The sequence below is a fragment of the Pinus tabuliformis genome, chromosome 5_2 (genome assembly GCF_031772625.1).
Source record: "Pinus tabuliformis cultivar Carrire ecotype Pingquan chromosome 5_2, CPIR1, whole genome shotgun sequence".
In the NCBI taxonomy this organism is placed as follows: Eukaryota; Viridiplantae; Streptophyta; class Pinopsida; order Pinales; family Pinaceae; genus Pinus; species Pinus tabuliformis.
In genome coordinates, this window is record NC_142306.1 from 847,721,955 (window position 1) to 847,748,278 (window position 26,324).

The following is a 26,324-nucleotide window of genomic DNA, read 5'->3' on the forward strand; positions in this document are numbered from 1 at the left end:
CCACACAGCGAGGTTCTTCCTTATCCACTACTAGGAGGGGATGTGGATATGTGGGTTTAGGTTGAGGCAAAGGGTCACTGTGGCCCTAACCCTATTTTGGATGGCTGTATGAGGATCACAATAGTTTTGGACTTAGCCGAGTGAGAAACACTAGCTATGATTGTCAGACTGGTCGAGTCAGTGTCCCCAATCAGTGTTTGGGGCCGCGCATAATAGTTTTAAAATGACTACAGGAAAAATAATTCTTTGATTGGGCACAAATTTTACATCAGGGGATGATGTCCCAACTTACACAGGTTTAACGTGGGACGCTGCAAATTTTTTTGTATGGGAGTGTGCTCTACAACATACTTTATGAGGGGGTTCTCATGCTTCGCCCAGTCCTTACAGTACTGACGGGACCTGCTCGGGACCCTTGCATGTGCTTTTGGGGAGGGGCGATGCAGAGGGAGGGTGGTGGAGCGTTGGGGAATTACTAGATCGCCACGGTCGAGGGTTGGTTGGAGTCCAACCCGCAATTGATCCTGGAGTTTCCGTACCATGGAGTTGACTTCTAGGGAGATCCAGATATGGGGCTTCCTCCAGGTGCTGCCTGGGGACCAACAGGTATATTTTTTATTTCTACATTTGTATACATATGTGTATTTTCATGTATTTATGGTTTTGACTTTATGATGATGTTGACACTATGCTTTTTTAAATTTCAAATGCGGGGTTGTAGGGATGTCCATTGGCCTATTTGGTAGGCCACGATCTGAGGCACTTGGCTGTTGAAGGGGCTTCCCCTATTCCACAGAGACTGAGGGTGGTGAGGCCATTGATTTTTCCTTGGGGTGGTGCAGAGGGCTCGTTGAAGTATGAGATTGGTGGGCCGTCTGGAGCGGCATATGAGGATGCAACTAGGTTGCTTGCATGTGCAGAGGATGCAAAGGTGCATTTAACAACTGCTGAGGTGGAGTTATGGGGTTACCGTGAAACCTAGGAGCAGGTAGAGTCCCTGAAGAGAGGGTTGACTATCAATGGATGGGATGGATTGGCTGATATCTTTATTGAGACAAAAATTTCCTTGGAGCGAGCGCACTGACTAGTTTTTCATCGTATTTCTATGGCGATGGCTAAGGCTGGTATGATTTTGGATCTAGATGCAGATATTGGGCCATGTGAGCCCTAGATGGGTTTGATGATTTTTGTTTTATTTTTTGACGAGATGATGTATGTTCTAGGTCAAGAACCCATTTATGAGGATGCCCCCATGTCTTTTATTGACTTATTCTTCCTGGTCGTAGGCCAGTGATTTGTACTCATATATTTTTTGATGTATATGTACAAGATCATTTTTTGGTGGCTCTCATGATGTGATACATGTGTTTATACTTTTGGCATATTTTTGCTTATATACTCTTTTTAGATGTATCTTATATTGATGTTTTGTGTATCCTAATGGTTATATATATGTGATGCATGCCAATCTAGGATTTGATTAACGATGCGATCAACTATATGATTTTGATTTCTTGGTATATGTGTAAATGTGCCATGATCAAAATATCTAGCTAACCTTTGTGTATGCAAATATTTCAGAAAAAACATGGATCACACATTTGAAATGTCCTATTTAATTGTGATACTATGAGCTGGGAATCAAGGAATACATGCAGGTGACAGATACCTAGGTGGTGGGCATCGGACAAGAGGCCTATGACGACATCATATTATGTTTTATTATTGGTGGCTGACTTGATACAAAGTCCATTAAAGAGATGAGGTGTCTGGTTAGGAGAGTATATGGCCCATGCTGTAGCTGCAAGATTTTGCGACCATCGAGATGCACCATCAACGAACCTATGGTGATAAGTTGGCAGAAGATTAATATGTTGACAAATGATGAGGGAATGGCTTGTTTAGAATAAATCTATGATGAGGTGATCATCTTTAAAAATATGTCATTCTACATACATGTTTTACTCTAACATTTTATGGATGAAATTTTTTGAGGTAGAGACCATTGATGAGATTTTTTAGGCAAGTCCCATCGGGCTCTGATAGCATGTATGCTCCCTTGCGGAGGCAATTATTGATGATGTATGGGACCTTGTAAAGAGTTTTGAAATTTCCAGGTCCTATTGTTTCTTGGGCGACATCATAGCAGAGGATTAACTCTCCCTCGGTGAATGTCTGAGGGGTGATGTGGCGGTCAAATGAGGTCTTGACCCTATTTTTGTGGGCTTTGTTGTTATTGAAATTCATGTGTTATAGAGGTATAAATTGTGCTATGAGAAAGGTTTCTCTGAATTGGTTCAGAGCTAACCAAATATATTGTATGAGAGGCAGTGCTACTCATAGTGTGGGATGTTGATGCTTCATTGTCATTGCGCAATAGGATATCTTGTGGAGGTATCCATCTCTGGGTTGAGGGCTTGTTATGTGTGGCCTATTTGTGTGGATTTGTTTTAGTGTTGATCCTAATGCACATAATCGTGTAAGGTACTGACAATTCCTTGTGTGGTGGAATTGAGAACATATGCAACAATAACACCGCGTGATTTTTTCTTAATTTGAGAGGTTCTTATAAGGGATGTGGGCCACTAAGCGAAAGACATCATTGAATTTACTCAGTTCGCAACATTTAGTGATCAAATGGTTGGGTTTGTCACATAAGGCGCATGTGACGGGTGTTTTTCTTTGCAAGGTGGTTTTTTATTGCTTTTGGCCTGGTCTGCGATGGTGGTGGTGATGAGAAGTGTAATGGCAGGGGCCCAGTTTCTTAGGTCGCCTTCTCTTTTCAAACACACACAGGACATCTAGTGGTCCCTCTTCACCGGGTGGGGGAATGGGTTCTGCGGATTCTATCTAAGTCCAACATATAAGAATTTTATTTCATGAATTTACGTACGAAACTTAGTGTTTTGCGGTATTGAGGAAGGTAAGGGCACCTCATTTTACGATGGTTCTCCTCTCATATAGTGCATATATGGTGTTGGCACCTAGGTTTTCTTCTTTGAGCCTCCAGGGAGGTTGGGTGGACTTGGTAACATGTCCATAACCCTGGGCAAAAGTTTACTGGATGAGTAGGGTCATCACATATAGCACATGGTAAAGTAGAGGAGGGGAATTGTTGCTTAAGCTACCTTCATGTGTTGTAGGAAAGTGCTAAGCTGGAAGCTACTTATTCTTGAATGTAGAAGAAGTTTTGACACTTATCGTCCTTTTGAGGAGGGGTTGGCGCTAATGGCTCATTCATGTTGGTTTGAATGAGTGTTTTTAGCATCTCTTGGAATTGAGGGATATTAGGACAATGATGAGTAGAGTGCCCATGTTTATCACATATGGCACACTCATGGTTGGTGTGTACTTCCTTTTTATGCAAAGGTATGACTTTTGATCCTTTTGTTGGAGCTAAGGTTACCAATGTTTTAGAGGCATTCATGAGAGTTTTTAACTCATCTAATTCGAGGCATACATGAGTTGGGTGTTTGAATTCCTCATATAACGCATAGGGTTGCACAGTCCTGGAGGAGTTGGAAGATTCTCCTTTTTAACCATTTTGGTTTGCCCTTCTCTCAACTCCAGTTAGTGTAGGTGCAGGTTGGTTTTAAGTAACGGTGGTTCCCTGAAGTGGAGGTACTAGGAAAATTCCATCCTGCATGTGTCCTAACTCAGCTGACATGGTCATGGGGACTACGTACGAAACTGGTATCGCGAGAGCCATATTTGGTAATGTGAGGGTTGCCATGGCTTGGTGTGAGACAAAGCTGAGTGGGGGGCATAAAAAGGGGGTTTGTGTAATGGCTTGAGGTAAATTACTAAATTCTTTAGTTGTAGGGGTGGGGTGTTTGGAACTAATTATGGGTCTCAGGTGGTGTATGGTGAAGTCATTATGCACACCGGGACTCCTAGGAATGTTCCTAGGAGAGTTGATGGCTTAAAATGGCCCGCGCTGAGCTCAATGTAAGTAGTGATCACCTCATGGGAGAATGAGATGAAGGGAAACACTCCATCTGGAGTGGGTAAGGTTAAATTTTCATAGTATGTGATTTAATAAATAGTAATGATCTTTCCCTCATGGGGGAACATCATTATTCTAGACATCGATGAGGCAACTACGAGAATTTTGTACATATAACTTCGATTTAGGAGGATGTCGTAATCCAACTAGGTGTCTAGTACTTCAATGTATATTAACATAGTTTTTCTAGCCAACCTAACTGGCACGCTAGGGTATAAACTGATGGGAGCATAAGTGCATCCATTGTATGCTCTGAGCATTATGTCATATGGCTTAAGTTCAGGGGATCCTAAATTCTGCCAAAGGGATTTGGACATGATGCATGTGGAACCCCTTTCGTTAACTATGCAATGATGGATGTTTATATTCTAGAATGAGACATGGATTTGGAAAGTGATGGCTGAGGGTAGCCGTGGAGTAGCTTTGTCCAAGTCAAAGACCATGAGGTGGGAATCAAATGGGTCAATTACGCCTAGAGAGGAAAGTAGGGATTTCCACTGGGTTGGGCACGTTTGTAGGACTTCAAGTGCTGACATAGCTGATGGAGATTGAGCTAAGTCATCGATTATGTTGTAACTATGGGCAACCTTTAAGTTTTGTCTGCCATAAGGGTCCCTTAACCATTTTAAGCATGGATTCTTTAGACGAACAAGTGATTGTTAACGACCCTGTAGGTATTTCTGTAGCTGAGGTGGAAGGATTGCACTCTAGGGGAGCCTCATAACTTTGATTCCATGTTTTTAAGAGGATATCTCCTCCTGTCATGAAAATATAATGGTAAGGAGTATTATTGAGGTTCCCTTCAGATGTGTGAGTTTGGGGAGTTTGTTGTTGTGTGTTAACGACTCCCTGATGGTGGAAGGGGTCTTGCATTACTATAGTTTGATGATTGCCTTGCCTCCTAATATCTTGTATACTTTTCAAATTAGGAAGTTAAGGACAACGGTGGGTGTAATGGCCGTATTCCCCACAAATAACGAATGCATGATTAGTCCGCAGACTAGTGTTCTTGCCCTATTTTTGTGAGTTATTGTTGGTCGTTCCCTGGTTTTGGTTCTAGTTGGGGTTATCCCTTCCTAGTTCCCTTGGGCGTTGTTGTTGATTGCTTCCTCCCCGCTCATGTTCTCCCTTTGGCTTATTTTTAGGTTTTTTCCTAGCAACATTGGAATGATTAATTGAATTTAGTTGTTCTTTCGATTGTTGTTGTGAAGAGGGAGAAGGTTGCACTAGATTCACCCGTGCATTATTTTTCATTGGCAGGATGTTCTGTTGTTGTGCTGGGAATGATTAATCTATGGATATGGAAATTGCAAAAGGAATTGGTAAAGGAAAAGAGGCATTAATTGGAATTTAATTATGAAAATAAAGGAAATTAGGAGAAAAGGGAGATGAATAGACACACATTTGAATACAAGGGAAATTAGAGGGAAAATGAATGAAAATGAAGAAAAAAGGGACTTTGATGATCAAAAGGCATCAAAGAAACAATTTAAACCTTTTGTCAGTTCAATTTTGTCTCTCTCCTATCATTCACTCTCTCTCTCATACTCTTGCACAATTAGAGCATTATTGGAGCATGCTTGGAGCACTCCAATATTCACTTGGATTTGGAGAAATGATGTAAAGGACAAGCAAAGGAGAGAGAGGAACCACAAGGAGACAGTTGGATTTATTTGTAGGTAATTGGTTGCATGTGTGATTTCCTTGCTATTTTATGGGTGCATGATGCATGCATGTGATTCCTTGGTTATGTGTTGCCATTGGCATGGAGAATTACCTAGATTGATAGTGGTTTCAGCCTTTCCTTGCCATTTCCTAGATATCCATGGTGTTGTGGGTTTCCCACTTATTTTTTCTGATTGGTCCTCAAGTTCCTTGACTGTGGGTTGGCACAAACACTCTAGAAGCCTTGGAACAACTTGGGTTGAGTTACTAGTCTTGGAGCCTAGGTTCGGATAAACGTTCTGGAGACCTTGGTGGGTTGAGTTACTAGTCCTTGGAGCCAGGCTGGACAAATTCTCTAGAGTCATGTGACAACTGTGGGTTGAGATATTAGTTCTTGGAGCCCATGAAAGCTTTTGTAGAGACCAATCTAATTATGGTTAGTGATTTCCATACCATAGAGGTGGAATCACTATGGTTGAGGGTTGAGGTGGTTTGGCCTTTGGAAGCCATGGATCGATTTGTTTTGGTTTTTACCCTTATGATCCACATTCATGCATGGAATATCGTGCGGGGGTGATTAGATGAAAGAAATATTTTGGTTTAGCCAATCTATGGTCGGGTGGTACATGGAAATCCCTAACTTTGTTGGAATTTCTATATCTTAATATGAGATATTTTCCTATTGTTATCTATGAGCATATGTATTGATTATGATGGTTATGTTATGGCTACTTTTCCGTCATTTATATTACGGTTAAGATTTGGTTATATGTTGGTTATATGATGTATTCTATCTATGGTTCCTTACATGTTTTGATAAGCTAATGAATGGATAATGAATGCATGGACTAATAAGTGTTATTGAAGATATGTGGAGAGGGTATAGAGCCTTCTTGGTGATTCCCTGATGAATTTCAGACTCTTATGATCAGATATGCATTCATGACCTATAGCTACCATGTTTGTCATGGACTAGGCATGTCCTGGTCGAGAACTTGTTCAAGTTTTGTATTGTTAGCTTTGTTATCATGTTATTTATGATTTTAGAAAGTTACAAGCAATTTTGGGCAGTGTTCTAGAAGCTAGCCTCAAAAGGTGGCAGAGATCCCATAACGCATGCTCAAAACTGGAGGATTTAGGCGATAACCGCATGGAATTAGGCCTATGTGTGTGGTTAGAGGCCTATAACCTGTTGTGTCACTCAACAACCCCAATTATCATTAAATAAGTTAACTTAGCCAAATAATGGGGACCCTTTTAAATTTTTAGTATAGAGTCTTTTAGTAAATTAAATAAAAACAAAGTCCCACAAAATTAAAATAAAATGTCATCCGGAACCTAGGTTTTAAACCTACTGATATTTAAAAAGGACTTAAGTTGTATGGGCCTTGTATATTTCACATATCGCTAATCACACTAGATTAAAGCATCATGCTAAGTCAAAATGCGATGTGAGAAATGTCGACCTAACAAACTCACGATAAATCCTTAATTAATTTTAAGTGAAGAAAGGAACCCTTGACATTTCAGGACCCGCCAATAGGCCATTTCATCATCACAAAGGGAAATATCACGAACTTTATCAGCATTCCATAATGTTGTTACAAGATTTAATCCCCGATAAAACTTTTCCAATATCGCAGAGCTCCATCGCAGATTTCCTTATCGCGATACTAATATCACATCTCAAAGATTCAAAGCAAGTCTTGCCTTTAGAAACTTCGATTGTGATAAAACCCGCTATAAGAATCTCACCATGTATCTTAACGATTAAGCAAATCACATATCGGTAAAAGGCTCACTTCGCAGGCCAAATAATATCCATATCAAAAGTTTGCAATGTGAGATAATCCAAAGGGGCATTGACTTGTACACAAAGTATGTGAACCCACGTTTCTTCATTTATGATCAGTTATAATGGTATTGATGGTCCTCAATTGTGTAAATGATTTGATTGATTACATTGAGTGTTTCGAGATTTTGTGTTAAAAGCCTATTTTCATGTTATTTTTGCATTCTCACCATAAGTCTCAAACTCTAAGTGTTGCTCCTTATTTTCAACATTCTCTATGTTACAGGCTAGTCCCGATAAATGGAACTCAGGAAAAATGTCGAGAGCTGCAAAGAAGAATAAGAAACCTATGGTTCCACCACAACCGGCTCCATCTACCATAGAAGTAACAAAAATGCCTCCTTTATTTTATGATACAATGTGCACTACATATTCCAAGAGTTCTTCCTGGGAAGCCACATACATATTATTTGAGGAAGGAGAGCCTAGGGTGGTTACCAGACAAGCTACGACGAATTATTCAACATCTACATCTGAAACTACTTGGGAAGATGTCACGAATTTTCATCTCCATTGGATAGCTGCTCGCCCTAAGATTATGCCATATACATATTTGGTCAAATGGGTGATTGGCAATGCAAATATCACTGACAGGACCTTCATAACCTTGAAGACGCAGACAATAATTGGGTTATTTTAGGCCGAAGACCTCAGAAAGATGTACCATCTACCAGAGCCACAAAAGATATACAATGCACAGTTCCTTCAGAAGTTTGCAATAGAGAATCCAGTCCAATCATAACCAATAAGACAGTGGATGCGTGAGCCGAACAAACACAAGCATGAATATAAGGGTATGTATGCCCTAGCCTCTCTCGCTAGTCCTTATTGTCATATCGTAGCTATGCTATGTAGGTTATTTGGACATCCTAATACACAAAATTTCACAATAGAATGGGTTCCTCTAATGTCATTTGTCGCAGATGCCTACGTTATGGATTGGGCTACCATTTTGTCAAACAATTTAGCCTCTCAAATCCTAGCATACAGAAGAAAACATAATGTGTCTACCAGGATTGTTCCCACTTTTTTCATGAGTACTTATATTATGGATGCGCTATGCTTCACCTATGATTTTCCATCCATGGGATGGAAATGGACCCTAGAAGATCCTACCCCCATCCATATATACCATAATATACTATGGGAGACGAACTGTAAGCCCATTTTTACAAAATCGACCATGGGGTAATGTTACCATTGTACCAAGTCATATTTGATGAAAGACCTCCTAGATTTTCTAGGGAAGATATGGATGACTTAATGACCATAGACAAACGGTGCGGGGAATAATTTTTCACTTATGTCAGGATTTATGGAATCGTAACTGCCCCACATGTCCTCCTTCTCTATGTACTTGAAAAAATTTTGGCCAAGGAAGTAGAATATCAAATTGTGGGCAATGGATTGACCAAATCCCTTAAGGAAGCTAAGAAGTCTGCCTAGCCACCATTTCCTATTCACTATGGAGTTATTACTCTGGAAAATTTCAAGCATGCAACGCTTGAAATTGAGAATATTAAATGCATGTAATTTCCCTCTATTCGATCCAGGAAATATGACCCAGATAAAGTAGCCCAAAATGTCACATCATAGGTCAAAGTACAACAATTCCAACATGAACCAGATGATTTTGATGACTTGTTTGAAGCAACCTGAGATTATCAATAGGTAGAGAAATTAGCCAAAGCCCGCATGAGCCCACTAGAGCTAGAAGAATTCAAAGAATACAAGAATAAGAGGTTGCAAAATCTCCCCCTCGACATACTAAGGATTTCGCAACCAATTCTACATCAGGAACATGTTATAACCCAAGTTACAAAATATCTTGAGGTCAAGCATGGAAACACAGAAAGTACAACATCAGGACAACAGACCAATGAATCGATGTCTACCAATAATTTAGATAAATTTTGGGAACAATTTGACAAGATTGTCAATGTTAGGCCCCTATACTACTAGTGTAACCCCTTATTGTTATTAGTACAACCCACTTATTATATTGATGTACCCATGTAGTGCCCATATTGTTACTATTGTGCCACATAGAAGCCCACTATTGTTACTGTTGTGCCCTACAATATTATTGTTATGTAGGCTTTGATTATATTGGGACCACTTAGACTCCTATATATAGAAAGGAGGTATTTTCATTTGTATCATCCAAGAATTGTTCATTTATGTAATGTAAAGGAGGTTGCCCCCTCGAAGAGGCTGAATTCTAAGGCGTGGATCTCTCTTTTCTATCTTTTTGTGAGCTGGTTTCATAACATTTGGTATCAGAGCTTTGGATTCTAGGGTTTCGCTGCTCCAAATAGGTCATCATGGCATTTTCACTATAAATTTTTTTTCTGTGACGTTTCAGAAGTCGAAAAAAACACCCATTTGAGAAGAAATTGTGTTGAACCTTGGGTCCAAATTTCAGAGCCTTTCGCGTGCTATTTGCGGAGATATGATCTGAGGAAGTTGGTATTTTTGCGGACTCCTAAATTACATTCAAAACAGGTGACCTGGGGAAAATCGTCATAACTTTCTCTCTGGGAATCCGATTGAAATTTTGTAAGAAGGTACTGAAAAAGGACGGATTGTAGTTTCTTGTATGCATTTTTCAGATCCAAAGGTTGAAACAGTGACTCGTGGCACGTCATACAAGTTTGCTCTACTGAACTAGTCTATAATCAGGTCATCTTGGGAGATTGTGCATAACTCTTTTGTGGAAAATCCAATTTGGATCAGACTGGTGGCATTGGAAAGAGGACACAGAGGGCTACTACAGGTCACAATTTCAGAACTTAAAGATCCGAAAGTACAGAGTTACAATCGTTTCAAGGTAGAGCTCCTAAAATCAAGAAAAAACAAGATGAGGAAGTTTGATGGCAAGGATCCGGTAAATTGGATACTTCAGATGGAGCAATATTTTGATATACATGGTGTACAACTGTTACAAAAGGTATGTATTGCATCTTCATATTTAGAACCAGATCAATTTTTATGGTACAAAGGGCTTTGTTCTCGTAAACAACTTGTTACGTGGTCAATTTTCATGGAGGAAATGATAGCACATTATGAGGATACAAAGAGCAACACCTTCTTTAGAGCAACACCACAACAATTGGAAAGAGTAAAAGGGCTTTGTGACATAGTGGAAAGAAAAATTATGGAAACCAGGAAGTGTACCCCTCACAACTATAAAGATGGAAGTGTTGTTTCTCCTAGCCTTCCACAACCTACAAGGTTACACCACAACAATTGGAAGAAAAAAGAGAAAAAGGGCTTTGTTACAATTGTGATAGAAAATGCACTAAAGGTCATAAGTGTGCTGAGAAGAAATTATTTTACATAGAATATGAAGAGGAGGAAGAAAAGGATCAAGAAACAACAAAAGAAGAAGATATACGCCAGGACCCCACCCCAGAGAAAGAAGAAATGAATCAGAACATATCTTGTAAACTATTGGCAAGAATGACCACTCCTCAAACTCTCAAGATAGAAGGAAATATCAAGAAGGAAAAAGGTGCAAGAAGTGAAAGATCACATCAAGAATGAAGAAATGAATCCAACCATATCTTGTACTTCACTGGTTGGAATTACCACTCCTCAAACTAGCAAGACAAAAGGACATATCAAGAAGAAAAATGTTCAAGAAGTGAAAGATCACATCAAGCGTCAAGAAATGAATCTGACCATATCTTGTAAAGGATTGGAAGAAATTACCATTCCTGAAACTCTAAATATGGAAGGACATATCAAGAAGAAAAAGGTTCAAGCAGTGAAAGATCAAAACGAGCATCAACAACAAGTTCTCCAACTTTTAAAGGATAGCGCCACTTCGGTGCAAAATCAAATGAAACAACAGGAAATGTTGGCAATACTACGTGCACTTAAAAAATGGCGACCTTACCGAATGGGAAGACTCTTCAAGGATGAGGATGTGGAAGCATTGTTTTGTGCTATTTCTATTATCCAACCAGATTGGATAAACGAAGCAAGGGATGAAGGGAAGAAGTACGAAGAAGTATGGCCATTTATTCAAAAGTTGCAAAAGATCCCAATTCAAACAATATTGCCAGAAATTGAAGAAGAAGGAAAAATCATATTGGAACTTGGAGCAGTCATAGAAACAAGAACCCAACAGTTACGAAATCGATCAATTTCAGAGTATCTCATCAAGTGAAAGAACTTACCCGCTGAAGATTCCACATGGGAGGACAAGAATCTTATACAGAAGCATCAAGAACTACTCAAGCGTTGAGGACAACGCTTTTTGAAGGAGAGGGGCATGTTAGGCCCCTATACTACTAGTGTAACCCCTTATTGTTATTAGTACAACCCACTTATTATATTTATGTACCCATGTAGTGCCCATATTGTTACTATTGTGCCACATAGAAGCCCACTATTGTTACTGTTGTGCCCTACAATATTATTGTTATGTAGGCTTTGATTGTATTGGGACCACTTAGACTCCTATATATAGAAAGGAGGTATTTTCATCCAAGAATTGTTCATTTATGTAATGTAAAGGAGGTTTCCCCCTCGAAGAGGCTGAATTCTAAGGCGTGGATCTCTCTTTTCTATCTTTTTATGAGCTGGTTTCATAAAAGTCAATACATCATCACACGAAACTCAGATTTCAATTCATATAGAACTTCTTAGGAATCCTGAGGTTACCTAGAATATCCTGCTTACTATTGGGTCTTCTAATAAGGCAATTATGACCAATGACTTGGAAGTCATCCTGGTTCATCCCACATCTGAAGTTGTACTCAAAATTGAAGAAATACCTCCCTTGGATGTATTGTACAACCCAAAACACAAGGTTGTGATGACAAGGCAGAAAAATAGGAAAAGGACTAAGCAATCCCAGGCATTAATTCTTGGAAATATACCTTTGGATGTTTTATGGAAGGATTCAAAAATTGATCTTGTCGATGATCTCACAAGACTGTCACAGTTTGCAGGGGCATATGCTACAGCCATTGTTGATAAAGCCTTAGAAATACAACTTCTAATCAAGGAAAAGGATGATAAAATCCTATAATTAGAACATGCATTATTAAATGCAAAACAAAGTATTGATGAGGGATGGCAGGTACAAATGACACAACTACATAAAAGCTTTGATGAGATGAAGCTTCAACATGAAGCAGACATCAAAAGAAAAAAATATCAATTGCAACAACTTCAGCAGAGGATTGATCAACTCAAAGATAATCCCAAGCTTGAGGATTTCAAGAAGGAAGCAGGAGAACTCAACACTCTCCTTACTCAACAACAAGTTACATTTTTCCAAAATTTGACAATATTCAATGACCTATGTAAAACAAGTGATTCATTGATGAACAATTGTCCGATTTAAGGACATACTTTGAGGACATAGAAGATAAGATCTCATACTATATCACTTGGAAAGACAACGCAAATGGGAGAACAACGAATACTCTAAGGATTCAATATTCATAGAAAGAAATCCTTTTCAGAGATTGGGATATGAAGTTAAAGCAATACGAAGCAGCCATTTACAGTGCAAGGGATGTCGCAAATAACCTCAATGAAACCATCAACAAGAATGTGTTCAATGGCAATTTAATTCAAGAATTCCCCATTAATGCTTTGCCTGATGTAAAGACACTCATGAAACATTGGCAAAATTGTTCCAAAACAAAGTTTGATAACATAAATAAGTTATCTAAGTTAACTTTTAAAAACTATTGGCAACACTTGGTCAAACCACATAGCCAATGGCTTATGTTACAGTGCTTAGAAAATACTACTGCCCATATGATTCCAACACTCTCTGATGCGGTTTATGGGGGGAAGATGTGATTAAATCCAAATCATCCTCCTGAATTGAAGCCCATGGTAGATATTTATGAACTCATGTAGCGAATGGGAGGACAATCAACTTCTCATTCTAGATGAATCATTCCAACAAACTCTATTTTTATATTTAAGTTTTATTTTAAGGATGGTTGTTTGAACCTCCTCAACATTTTAAGTACTTGCTATTCTTACAGTTGATATTTTATTTTATAAACACCCCTTTTATGTCTTTAGAAATGGGTTTTGAATTTTGTAAGGAGACTTAAAAAACTTGCACTATTGTACCTTTTAAGTATCTTAATAGGAAGTTTGAACCAAAACTGTTTTTCTCATGAGCAAGGCATTGATATATCAGGTACTATTATCCTTACGTTATTACTGTGTTTATATTTGATTAACAATCACACATTTTCTTTATTGTTTTGTTATGTATGATCTTATATATTGTGGAATACTTATTCACTATTGAAGAGTATGAAGTTGTTATTTTTGAATGCATTGTAAAAACAAAGAAATCTTATACGTGATTTGCATTAACAATTAATTTGATTAAATATTTAATCAAATTAATTATCTTTCTTGTACTTATTTCTTGAATCGCTAGGTGATCTATATTTTTTAGCATATTAGAGAATCTTAAAATCACACATTTAAGGATAAGTTTAATCTGAGGAAATAGATAGCTAGATATATGTATGTTTGCATCACTTTTGTTTCTGTCCATCACATCCATTTCACTTACGATTACACTTCAAATTCCATTATATATTCTTAAAGGGAAATTGGTCCCTTCATCCCCAGTTGGAGCCACTAGTCCAAATGGAAAAGGAATGGTTTTCAAGTTCCCAACCGAGTGGTTATCCCCGATGTTGAGGCAGCGACATTTCAAGCCTTCAACATTTTTTCTGCTAGAAGGAGGGCCCTGTCACACGGAATCAGTCAAGAGTGTGGACACAACCGACCTTCCTAGAAGTCTAAGACATTCTAATGACAAACAAAACAAACTGGAGCTATCCTTCTCTAAACATGCATTATGATATGAGAAATCAAGTGTTTCGTTCTTACCTTTGTCCAAACACTGTTGTAGAAGTCCAAGCTTTGTTGATCTGGATGAGCTCCTCCTTTTCTCCAAAACCTGTAATCACCAACAGTCAAACAATTAAATAGCACCTGATTATAACATAAAACAAAGCATATTCAACATATAGACCAAGGAGTACATGAAATAACCCATAAACAACAAGTTATTGAGAAGAATGGACCAATTTGCATTAAAGGTAATCAAAAGGAAGCATTACAACCTGAGCCTTGGTGTTGTGCAAGCTCCTTCCAGGGTCCACAAGAGTCTTCCTCTACTTTGACAAAGCTCACCCACTTCCAAATAGAACAAGCAAAGATGGTAATCTCTCCTCACAAGCTTCTAAATGGGAGTCCTAATTCCTGCAGCATTTACCCTTAGAAATGTATAGCTTTCAACCTTTCTCCTTCTGGCCCAATGCCTGTATTTATAGTGCTCAAGAGGAAGTTAATCAGGTCCCCCATCAATGGGATAGTCCCCTCTTTGGATGGGATCACTCCCTTATTGATGGGATAAGTTCCTCTTTGGTAGGAGTGCATGAACCATCTGGAGGCGCTCAATACATGTCAAACAACCTTCTAGAATGCTCTAGAAAAAACCACAAGTAAGTTTTTGAAGATAAAACTTGCGCATTTTAACCTTTTCAGAGGGACGCACCTGCCCCTTTAGATACAGAGCGTCCTTGGACGCAGACCTTATGAACAATAGGTGCGTACCCGCAGGCAAGGTTTGAGAGAACCTGCGTACCCAGAGATAAACATATTTATAAAGACTTTCTCTCTTTCTTGGAGTTTGACATGGATAGCAGAGGCATAAGACTTGCTTAAGAGGGTAGTATGACTGTTGATAGAGCCATACCAACTGTAAATAGCCATGGTGACATTTTTTAGTGTAACAGATTGCCCCCTAAAGTGCGAATCCTGGAATAGATTAGGGTTTTGTATTATCTAGGAAGGGTGAAGCGCTTTATCATTTCGAGGATTATCTCGTGGAGAACCTGGTCAGAACCTGCAATTTTAAACACAAAATACATGTATAAGATTATATCATCACTGAGGTAGGCATTCCCATACTCAGATTAAAACTTTAACTAACATACTAACTACTCTGATACAGGAATGATTTTGCAGTACATCATAATCATAGACTTTTGTAGACACAGTATGGGTGCAGCCATCGGTTTATGGTTAGTCTACTTAGATAATGAATACAAAATTCCTCGCAGCCTGGATGGTAAAGATTCGATCCAGGGTCTTCATTCCTACTTCTCGAATTGGTACGATTCTAGCCATGCGAATAAATGAGTCGATGTCGAACATGGTAGAAACCACTTGATTACCAGTCGATGATGTGAACTGTTAACAAGCGTGAGAGAGACCACCAATAATGTCAATGGTTCTCAAAGTACCCAGTACAATCCATGAGATGTGAATGAATGAGTTGGTGTCGAACATTTCACGGAATCCTTTGATCGAAAGTCAATGATGTAAACTGACGTCAAAGGCGAGAAACCTGCCATTGATGCATGCAAACTTCAAGGTACTGACGATTTCTAAGTCATCTCTCTAGATAATGTGTTGATGTCGATAGAAAGTGACCCGTTGCAGGCAAGCCCACAACACGAAATCATTGTTCAAGTTGAAGAAATGTTGCTGTAAGGACTGACTCAGGGATGGTCAAATGGATGACAAGTATTTTGTAGATGAAAGTTTTTTTTGCAGACCTCTTGAACACATAACGACACGACAGATGGTTTGGTGCTAAATAACTCAAAGTTAATCCCCGGAACCCGGCTGAAGACTTTCAAAGTGGTTTGATCAACTGTGAGGTAAAGAATTTCCCAACCCAGGTGAATGAAAAAGTGTCGTGTTCAAGAGAAGTAGTAAAGCTTCTTCTGAGACAAAAGGTAACAAATAGGCTCATTCTTCTCTCTTTTCCCCCACCATTTCTAGCAAGTACCTCTTTATTTTTAACAAGCTTGAGGAGGATAACATGTGCTCATCCTTCGGATGAGTCCAACCTAGTTTTGATTCGAACCCTAGGAAGGAGTGGTTCGTTCCTGTTTGTAATTGAACAGGTCCTTTACTGTGAAATGTTTAACGAGCCCAGTATAGGAGAAACTCGGCGTTTTTCAATTTTAGAGAGTCTGAAAAACTTAAGAAGACTCCAAGTTGAACTTTTTCGTAAATTTGTGTCCCTCAAGCCCGAAAAAGTATAAAATAATACCTGGGGGAACCGCTTGATCTTGCGACCAAGGAGTACTTTCATAATTAGTGCCACTGACCTGAAAAGTAAAAAGCGATCAAGGACACGTCGTTTTATTTTCGTATCGAGTTTGAAACGACAAAAACCTGGCAATCTTTTCCTGATTTTACGGTCAGAAAAGAGCTATAAGGGGACCGTCTTTTAATTCCGTTTTAACGAGTGTAAAAGAAACGCTCGGCAATCTTTTCATGTTTTAGGAGTCAGAAAAGGGCTTAAAAGATGACTCTGATATTTTGTTCATGAAAAAATGACAATTTTCCCTCTAAGTCCCTTTGTCCTGCACAAAAGCGACACATTACTCATACCTGTTTAAGATAGGCAAAAATACATCGAAAAACATCTTTCCATGGTGAAAAATGAACAAATTCATCCAAAAAAAACCTATAAAAAGACTTTTTACCATGTCATTTTTACCGTTTGACTGTTGAGGTTGAAAAAGGAGCTTTTGACAAGAAACTTCCCGTGGTCGCTGCGGAAAATCCGACCGTTAGAATCGAACGCCGTCTCTTCCAGGTATTTCACAACATCCTCCTTGTCAATTTCATCCGTTTAGAAATTTATTTTAGGTTTCATTTTTTATTTTTGGGGGGTTTTGGGTTTTAAAAACTACTCTGCGGGGGACGCAGGTTCCCTAAAGGCTGGCTTGCGTCCCTCGACTTTTTCCTACACAGGGAAAAGGTCGGGGGACGCAGGCTACCTTCAGGCCACCTGCGTCCCGGCGCACTGTGCGCCAAACGCGGGGTGCGTCCTCCGCAAAACGCGGATTTTGAAACCCCAAGCTCCCAAATTAACCATTGAATTTACCCAAAATTTATTTTAATGCCTGTTTGTTCATGTGTAGGGCACTTATCATGCTGGATTGGAGAGAAAGAGAGCATGAGGAGGTTGATGAAGCTGCAATCAATCATCAACCTTCCCTCGATGCCCTAAGAGGATGTGGATTATACAAATACTGGGCCATACCTGGCATGAGGGCTCAGGTAAGATTCTTGGAGTGGCTGGTCGAGAGATGGAACGTTCAAGAGCAATGCTTTTATATCGGGGGGCAACAACTCGAGATAGAGCCCTCTGATATTTACTTTCTCACTGGCTTGCCGAATAGAGGCGAGCAACTCAATCTGGCTGGGACTAGGCCGGGTGGCCAATCCCTTGATAGTCTCCGAGCAGATTGGTGCCTACCTGATCGACACCATGCGAAAGGCATAGAGATAAAATACATCTCTCGGCGTGAACTCATGGTCTTAGCTTTCACTGTGACCAGGATTTGTGGCTCAGCCACTTTACATATTGCCACTGGGTCCCAAATGCGGATGGCAATTGACTGTCTCCAAGGCACCATCTTCAACTGGTGTGATGCGGTGTCGGCTAACTTGAAAGCTCAACTGACCAGGGCAAAGACCGGGAGACTAAAGACCTTTGGATATGGGCCTATAGTCGTGAGCTTTGCCCTAGAGAGAATTCCGATGCTGATCCCTCAGCATCTCACTGTTGATATTTTGGGTCCTCAGGAGCCAAAGCTGGTACGATGGGTTGCGGTGATGGCCCGGCATCCGGACGAGGGTGCGGCAGTTGTTCGATTCACTGACAGTTATTTTCACTGGTTAGAGGACCAGGTGTTTGCGATTCAGGACTTTCCGTATGCCGGAGTAGATTTTCGAGGTGATCCGGACATGGTTCTTCCACAGGAGAACAATGGGATGACAGAGGTACTTTATTTTTCACGAGTTTTCAAATTATGTATTTTTTTTGTTTTTTATATATATCGTCTCAAAACTGACAGTAAAATTTTCAAAATGCAGATGTTGGTCCACAGCGTCCAGCCAACCTCCGGCCTTTTGAGAGGAGACATCCAGTTGCACCGGTACCGGCCCCACAGGACACGGCGGCTGCAGAGGTACTAGCTGAGTTGGAGCATGATCTACAGCGTCTGACGGCGGATATACCTGAGACTACTATGGATGATATTCCTATCAGACTTCAGCGCTATGTAGTCGCGGTCCCTGGACCGTTTAGGAGATTTTTGCGCAAGGTAGCCCGTGCAGTGGTGTCGTACAGGGAGCACCACCAGTGATTGGCTAGTCACTTTGTAGACACATGTGACATTTTTGACTTTTTGTACTCTATCATTTTTGCCGATCATAAGGTGTTTTTCAACCTATGATCGAAGACGATGTATATTTTTTGACACACTCCTATCTATATATATATCACTATTACCGGCTTATCTTGTTTAACATGTATGATGAAATGTTTTTAAATTTACTTGCATGATTATCGTAAATGTCTGTCCAACACTCGAGAAGCAATTGCATCTGCTAATGTATTTAAGGACCTTGGAATATGCTGATATTCAATGTAATCAAATTCACGTTCCAAGAGACGCACTCTCAAAAACAACCTTAATAACACAGGATTTCTAATGGCATAAACTCTATTAAGCTGTAATACAACAAGTTCAGAATCTAACCTCACTATCAAACGTCGAATTCCAAATGAAATAGATTCGGATAATAATTCAACCACTGCACTGTATTCTGCAATGTTGTTCGTTGTTTGACCGAGGCTTACCCCATGCATAGAAACTAACTCGTCAGAGGGTGAATAGATAACCCAAGCTGCGGAAGAGATATTCCGTGTACTACGACAAGCACCATCAGCAAATCCAATGTATGTTTGGAGGGGCGTCGACATCTACAATATCAAGAGCAAAACCAAGATAAGCCAGAATAACGACGAAAAACACACTCACTAAGCTAAGCACACTGACTAACTAACAATCATACTAGCTAGAAAGAAAAACTAACCTAACTAAAAAATTCTCCATACCCACCATTTAAGCATAATACCTCTTTAGGTAAAGTCCATTTCTGGGTTTACCCAAAGAGTCCCCATCAAAATCTACCAGCTCATAAGCCCCTTTTGCTAGCTTTCGCTTTACAATATAGGGTCCATGCCACATAGGAACGAATTTTCCAGCACCTAGCTTATCGTTAGCTTGATCATATAAAAGCACTAGGTCTCCCTCCGAAAAACTTCGAGGGGTCACATTTCTATCATACTGAGCTTTCATTCGCTTCGCGTGAGTCTCGATTGCCAATGCAGCGTCACGTCGAGTCTCATCTAATTTAGCTAAGTACAATAAACGTTTCTCCTCTTCGGAAGTAGCTGGGAGTAATTCGACAGCCATTTGAAGTGATGGGATTTCACATTCAATGGGTAACACTGCTTCCAAGCCATAAACTAGCTGGAAAGGAGTGAACCCTGTTGAGGTTTTCACTGAGGTTCGGTATGCCCATAGCGCCGAAAATAACATGTTGTGCCAATTCGACCGATGAATACCAATGGTTCGTCGGATCATGATAACTAGAACTTTGTTGATAGACTCAACCAAACCGTTGGCTTGCGGATAATAAGGAGTAGAGCTGTCATGGCGCAAACCAAGCTGGCTTGTAAGTTCAGTCATCATGGTGTTTCGAAAATGGCTCCCATGGTCAGTAATGATTGCTTGTGGGACACCAAACCTAGTTATTATATGATTGAATATGAAAACTGCAGCTGTTTTGCCGCTTGCGTCGAATGTAGGCATCGCCTCGGCCCATTTAGTGAAATAATCAACCGCGAGGATGATATACGCATGCCCCCCGGCCGAGTGAGGGTTACAAGTAATAAAGTCGATACCCCATTTGGCGAATGGACCAACGGCAATTATAGGGTGGAGAGGAGCAGGTGGTGCGCGCATCTTTCGATCAAACACTTGGCAGTTGTGGCACTTCCGGACTGCAATGATACAATCTTTAAACATAGATGGCCAGAAGTAACCAGCGCGCAACACCTTCTGAGCTGTGGCATACCCAGACATATGACCGCCACATGCTCCAGAGTGACAATCATTCAAAACTCTCTCAGCCTCTTCGTGAGTTAGACAACGTCGAAAAACTAAGTCTGCCCCCGGCGATAAAGTGTATCTCCAATAATTTTGTATTGCTGGGATTGAAACCGAATTTTTCGACGTTCCGCCTTTGAAGCTTCAGGCCGAAAGGTTTGGGTTTGGAGATAGATGATTATATCCCCGTACCACGGATCTAAAGTACTGATAAGAAACAAAGATTCGTCCGCAATGGACTCTTCTGCCACAGTCTCTGTGTCAGTACGCGGGAAATCACACATCAATTCCGCAAAAACTAAGGATTTCTTAGACTTGGACTTCTCGAACTCCAAGTCGAACTCTTGCAGGATAACAATCCATTTAGAGTACTTGCCCCCTAGCAGTTGTTTTGTCAAAATGTAAATCATAGGGTTGCAATCCGAAATAACTGTAGTTTTACGGAGAAGAATGTAGTGACGAAAACGCTGGACAGCTTGAACGGCTGCCAGGGCCAATTTCTCCACATGCGAATATTTTAGCTCAGTGGGATTTAAGGTCCGACTGAGATAATATATCACATGTTCCGCTCCGAATTCATCTTCTTGAACTAACACCATTCCAATGGTGGAATGCGAAGCTGCGAGGTATAAGAAGTAGTCCTGGTTGTAGTTGGGAGGATGCAACAACGGTGCATGGGTCAACGCGTGTTTAAGTGCATCAAAAGATTGTTGGGCAATCTCGTCCCAAAAGAATTGAACGTTCTGTTTCAACAACCGTGTAAAACCTTTAGTGACCTCGGCGTAGTTTGGGATGAATCGGCGTAAAAAGTTTGCTTTCCCTTGCAAACTTTGGAGTTGGCGCAAACTCGAAGGAGGAGGCAATTTGATGATAGCCTCGACTTTCGAGGGATCGACGCGAATGCCGGCTTTTGAAACAACAAATCCCAGCAATCGACCTGTTTCTATACAGAAAACACACTTGTGGGGATTCAACCGAATTCGATAATGCCTACACCTCATAAAGATTGCTCGTAGGTGGACAAGGTGATCAGCTCGACGTAAAGAATGAGCAGGCAAATCATCGAGATACGGTTGCACAATGTGCTTGATGTCGTGAAATGCGTAAGACATCGCCCGTTGAAAAGTGGCCCCGGCATTCTTAAGCCCAAAAGGTAATTTGCAATAAGCAAATGTCCCCCATGGACAAATGAATGCCGTTTTTGGTTGGTCGGCAGGTAGAATATTGATTTGATTATAGCCCAAAAAACCATCCATGAAGGAAAACATTTCACTTCCGGCACAATCATCAATAATTTGATCGATATAAGGCGTAGGATAGTTGTCTTTTGGACAAGCTCGATTGATATCCCTATAGTCGATACAGATTCTTATTGTTCCTTGTTTCTTATTGACCGGAACAATATTCGATACCCAATCCGTTAACGGGATCGGATAAATGAAACCTGCTTTCAACAGCTTTTCGACTTCTGCTTTAATCGCAGCCGCTTTTCGAGGGTGAATCTGACGCAACCGTTGCCGGATGGGTTTAGCATCCGGGTAGGTCTTGATTTCATGAACAACAATGGCAGGATCGATTCCCGGCATTTCCTCGTAAGACCAGGCAAACACATCGCGGAATTCTTGGAATAGGGCCTTGTAAGTTTGGATTTCTTCTTCTGTACATGCGGCACCTATATGAATGTTCTCCTCAATTTCGGGCTTCACTGAAATATCAATGGGAATAGTACGAGAAATATTCCCTAAATTCAACTCTGAATCAGAATGTTTCGTTGGATCCTGAGCGTCTTTGACATATTCAGCGGTAAAGATAGATGAAAAATCATTTTCAAATGCATCATCCTTAGGTAAAAACGAAGATCTGTGATGGAGATCCTCCCATGGTAGATCGTCTACACTTAGGATTTCGCGAAGTTGTTCGTCAGATGACACGACTTCGGGAAACGCTATCCGTTCTAAGGGTGAGGTGAAAAGTGATTCTTCACTGACCACATTCATTTGGTCGACCTCGGTTGAATGAAAGTCGGTAAAAGACATGAGAGCTTCATAAGCAATTTCATATGGACTCAAGGGCATAGCATTACCGAATGAGTCTATCTCAGAGTCAGATGGGACAAACCAAGGATCATCATAAATAATGTTTTCTGATGTAATCATATGAATTGTTGCAAACGAAGGTTCTACGCTGAGTGGAGGGAGAGGAAAAGTTCCCAGTAAACCGGAATCCTTAACTAAACCTACACCAACGTCCCTATAAGGGATTGTCGTCTTACCGACATGCTGGATACTCTCTGAAGAGGCTGGGTCGGATGAAAAGTATGTCAGCTGATCAATAGTCACGATCTTACCGTTATGTGGAAACTTAATTACTCTGAAGACCGATGAAACGACCGCTGTCATAGCATATGACCAACTTCGACCCAAAAGAAGGTTGTAGTCTAGAGGGGCATCAACCACTTCCACATCCAGACTAACGGTTTTACCTTCTACCCCTATAGGCAATTCCTGTAGAATACCAAACGGACGGAACCCACGGCCATCAAAGGCCTTAAGGATGGTGGGGGATTGGTTCAACGAAGGAGAACCAAGGGATCTCCAACATTGAATCGACATAATACACGTAGAAGCTCCCTCATCAATCACAGTCCTATGAATAGGCCTGTTTTTGACTATCACTGGAATTTGGAAAGCCATTTGATGGGGGAGACGCGGTGTACTATTTTCTAGATCGAAGATCATTAGATTCGGATCCTGAACATCAACAGCTCCTATAGCCGACAAAAGCAATTTTCGTTGTGCTGGGCATGATTGCAGCACTTCTAACGCCGACATTGCTGAGGGTGAAACAGCTAAGTCCTCAACAATGTTGTAATTCTGGGCCGCTCTCGCATGTGGATTGAAAGCAGACCTTCGAAGTACACCCTTGGCGGGCGGTTTAATTACTAAGTCTGGGTTAGGTTTCTCGATCTGTAGTGGATCGGAACCAGGAGCTGAGGTTGATGGGTTAGAGTGAGAAGATTCTGCTTCCTTACCATCAACAGGATTCTTACTACCATAATCTTGCGATCGAGTCGCAATCCTCACATGAGACATCATCAAAATGGGTTCTTCACTGGCATTCGAGGAAGAACCTATCATCTTATTCTCCTGCTCCGGAAATGGATTTTTTAACACAGCAGGAGTGGGAGAACCTTTGACTATTTTCACTACCTCGGCCCGATGAGGGCAATCTCTCGTAAAATGATCCTCTTCACAAATAAGACAAGGATATCGAGGTTTGCGCTTTTCGTCATTGGTTTCCGACTTTTCAGTTTTCTCCTTCGGAGCCTTGTCTGCTTTAGCCTTCTTCTTTCCTTTCTTCTTTCCACCGTTTTTTGATTTGGCCGTAGATGACTCTACAGCGTGAATATCGGCGGTAAGTTCAGGAGAAGACTCTCCTGTCGGGGAATCGGGCAAAGTGATAATAGGAGTAGTTGAAGCCTTGGAAGACTTCTTCTTGCTCTTTGTATTCACGATACCAATCATACCATCAGCGGCATGAGATCCCGAAGGAGCAGCAGCGATTTGATTCGACTTTGGAAGATCCGGAATCTTCTCGTGTAATGTACCCGACTGAGTGTAAACTAAGTCAAGGTATTGCGCCTGAGCAATGACTTGCTCCTCAGTAACTACTCCGGCCTTAGCTACATCTTCAGTAATCCTTGGTAATAATGATTTAACAAACCATTCAGCTAAGATTTGGTCCGGGATAAAAACTTTCACTAGCCTTCTTCGACGTCTCCACTCATGAATGTGATCGGAAATATACGTGGAGGTTGATTGTTTTAGTGAAGTTAATAACTCCGTACCGTTATCGTATCTGACCGGTAACTGAAAGTGAGTTAAGAACGAGGTAGCTAACTGGCTAAAATTGTAAAAAGAGGCCCGTGGTAACTCAATGTACCACTTGGCCGCGAGACCAATGAGTGTACGCTGGAAAAGACGTAAGCGGATCGAATCATCCGAGATAGAATTTGAAGCACACCAGAGGTGGTAAGTCATCACGTGATTGGACGGATCCTCTCCAGACTTACCTTCGAACTTGGGTATATCGCTGGGCAACTTATTTGGCATTGGCGGCCAGAACGGAAGATATTGAATTGGATCGTTCGTTAGGCGCGTCAAGTCTGGTAAATCCAAAGTTGCGATAAACGGTAACTGCCGGTTAGGATCTCTAAAACTCTGGGTCACAATACCGGCCCCAGGAGGAGGATATCCAGGATAACTAGGAACAGGAGTTGCATTTGGGATATTATATCCTCCTGGAAAACCAGGATTAACCGGACCGTACTGGGGTTGCTGAGGTTGTTGATAAGTGTACCCAGGATACGGTTGATACTGGTAAACCGGTTGTTGGACAGCTTGCCCAGGTTGATACTGTCCCTGGTACGGAGGTTGAACAAATTGAGGTTGAGTAGTGACAACCGTACTTATACCAGGCTGGCCTACAGGCATCTGGACCGTGGTTTGAATCGTAGATCCAGACAACGGTACAGATGTCTGAGGAGTGGTTACAGAGACAGTAGAAACCGGAGCTGTCGATACTCCAGAAGTAAGTATGGTAGATGTGGCGGTAGTTGCAGCAGCCGTTTGAGATGGAGTACTAGGTGCAATTGGCGGCTGAGTAACTACCGAAGTTACAGAGGTTTGAACACTTGACTGGACAGGTTGCGGTTGCTGGGGTGGACCAGAAACTACAGGTTGTCCGCTTGAGGTACCGACTGTATACTTGGCTGCAACACCTGTTGACCCTGTGATGGATCCCACACTAACATTCCAGGGTATTGACCCATAACAGGTTGAGGATACTGAGATCCATAGCCGGATTGAGGATAGGATTGATAATTGTAAGGTGCAGTTCCCATACCTTGACCATATGATTGACCTTGAGGTGGTTGATAACCTTGACCTGAGTATTGACCTTGAGGTTGATAACCTTGAGGTAAATACGGGTACTGGGGTTGACCTTGACCTTGAGGTTGGTATCCTTGAGGTTGATACCCTTGGGGTTGCCATCCTTGAGGTTGATATTGATACTGAGGTTGACCTTGGGGTACATATTGAGGCTGGGGTTGACCTTGAGGTATGTATTGCCCCATAGGAGTGTACTGACCTTGAGGTTGCCCCCCAGACACGAATGAAGTACCTTGAGGTTGCCCCCCAGGCATTAACGGAGGCTGCCCCCCAGGCGGTAATTGGCCACCTTGAGGTTGGGAAACGGGAACTGAACCTGACATCATGTAAATGTCTCCTACACCCAATGGTACATTACCACTGTTTCCAACTAATAACCCATGATCAACGGGTTGAGGAGATGCTCCCGCAAAGGTACCAGAAAGAGATTGATACCCAGTAGGAACAGAAGGACCGCCATGTAAAAAAGATTCAGGACTTTGTGTAAACACGGATGACTGACCAGACATATTTACAGGAGTATGAATACCTCCAGGTGGAAAAGGAGTACGAGGTGTAGAAAAACCTAACCCAAAGTTGTCTAAATAATTGGTTAACGAAAGGTACCAAGTAGTACTTCTAGGAGGACTGTAAAAGATAGATTCACGCTCCCTTAGATCAAGGGTAATTTGATCTTCAGGATCAGAGACGCCTATTTCTTCCTCTGGAACAAGTTCTTCAATAGCAATCAAACCAACAGGAAGATTTTCGGTGATAATTCTTTCTATTCTCGGTGAATCAGGAACACTAGGAGTCGGAGT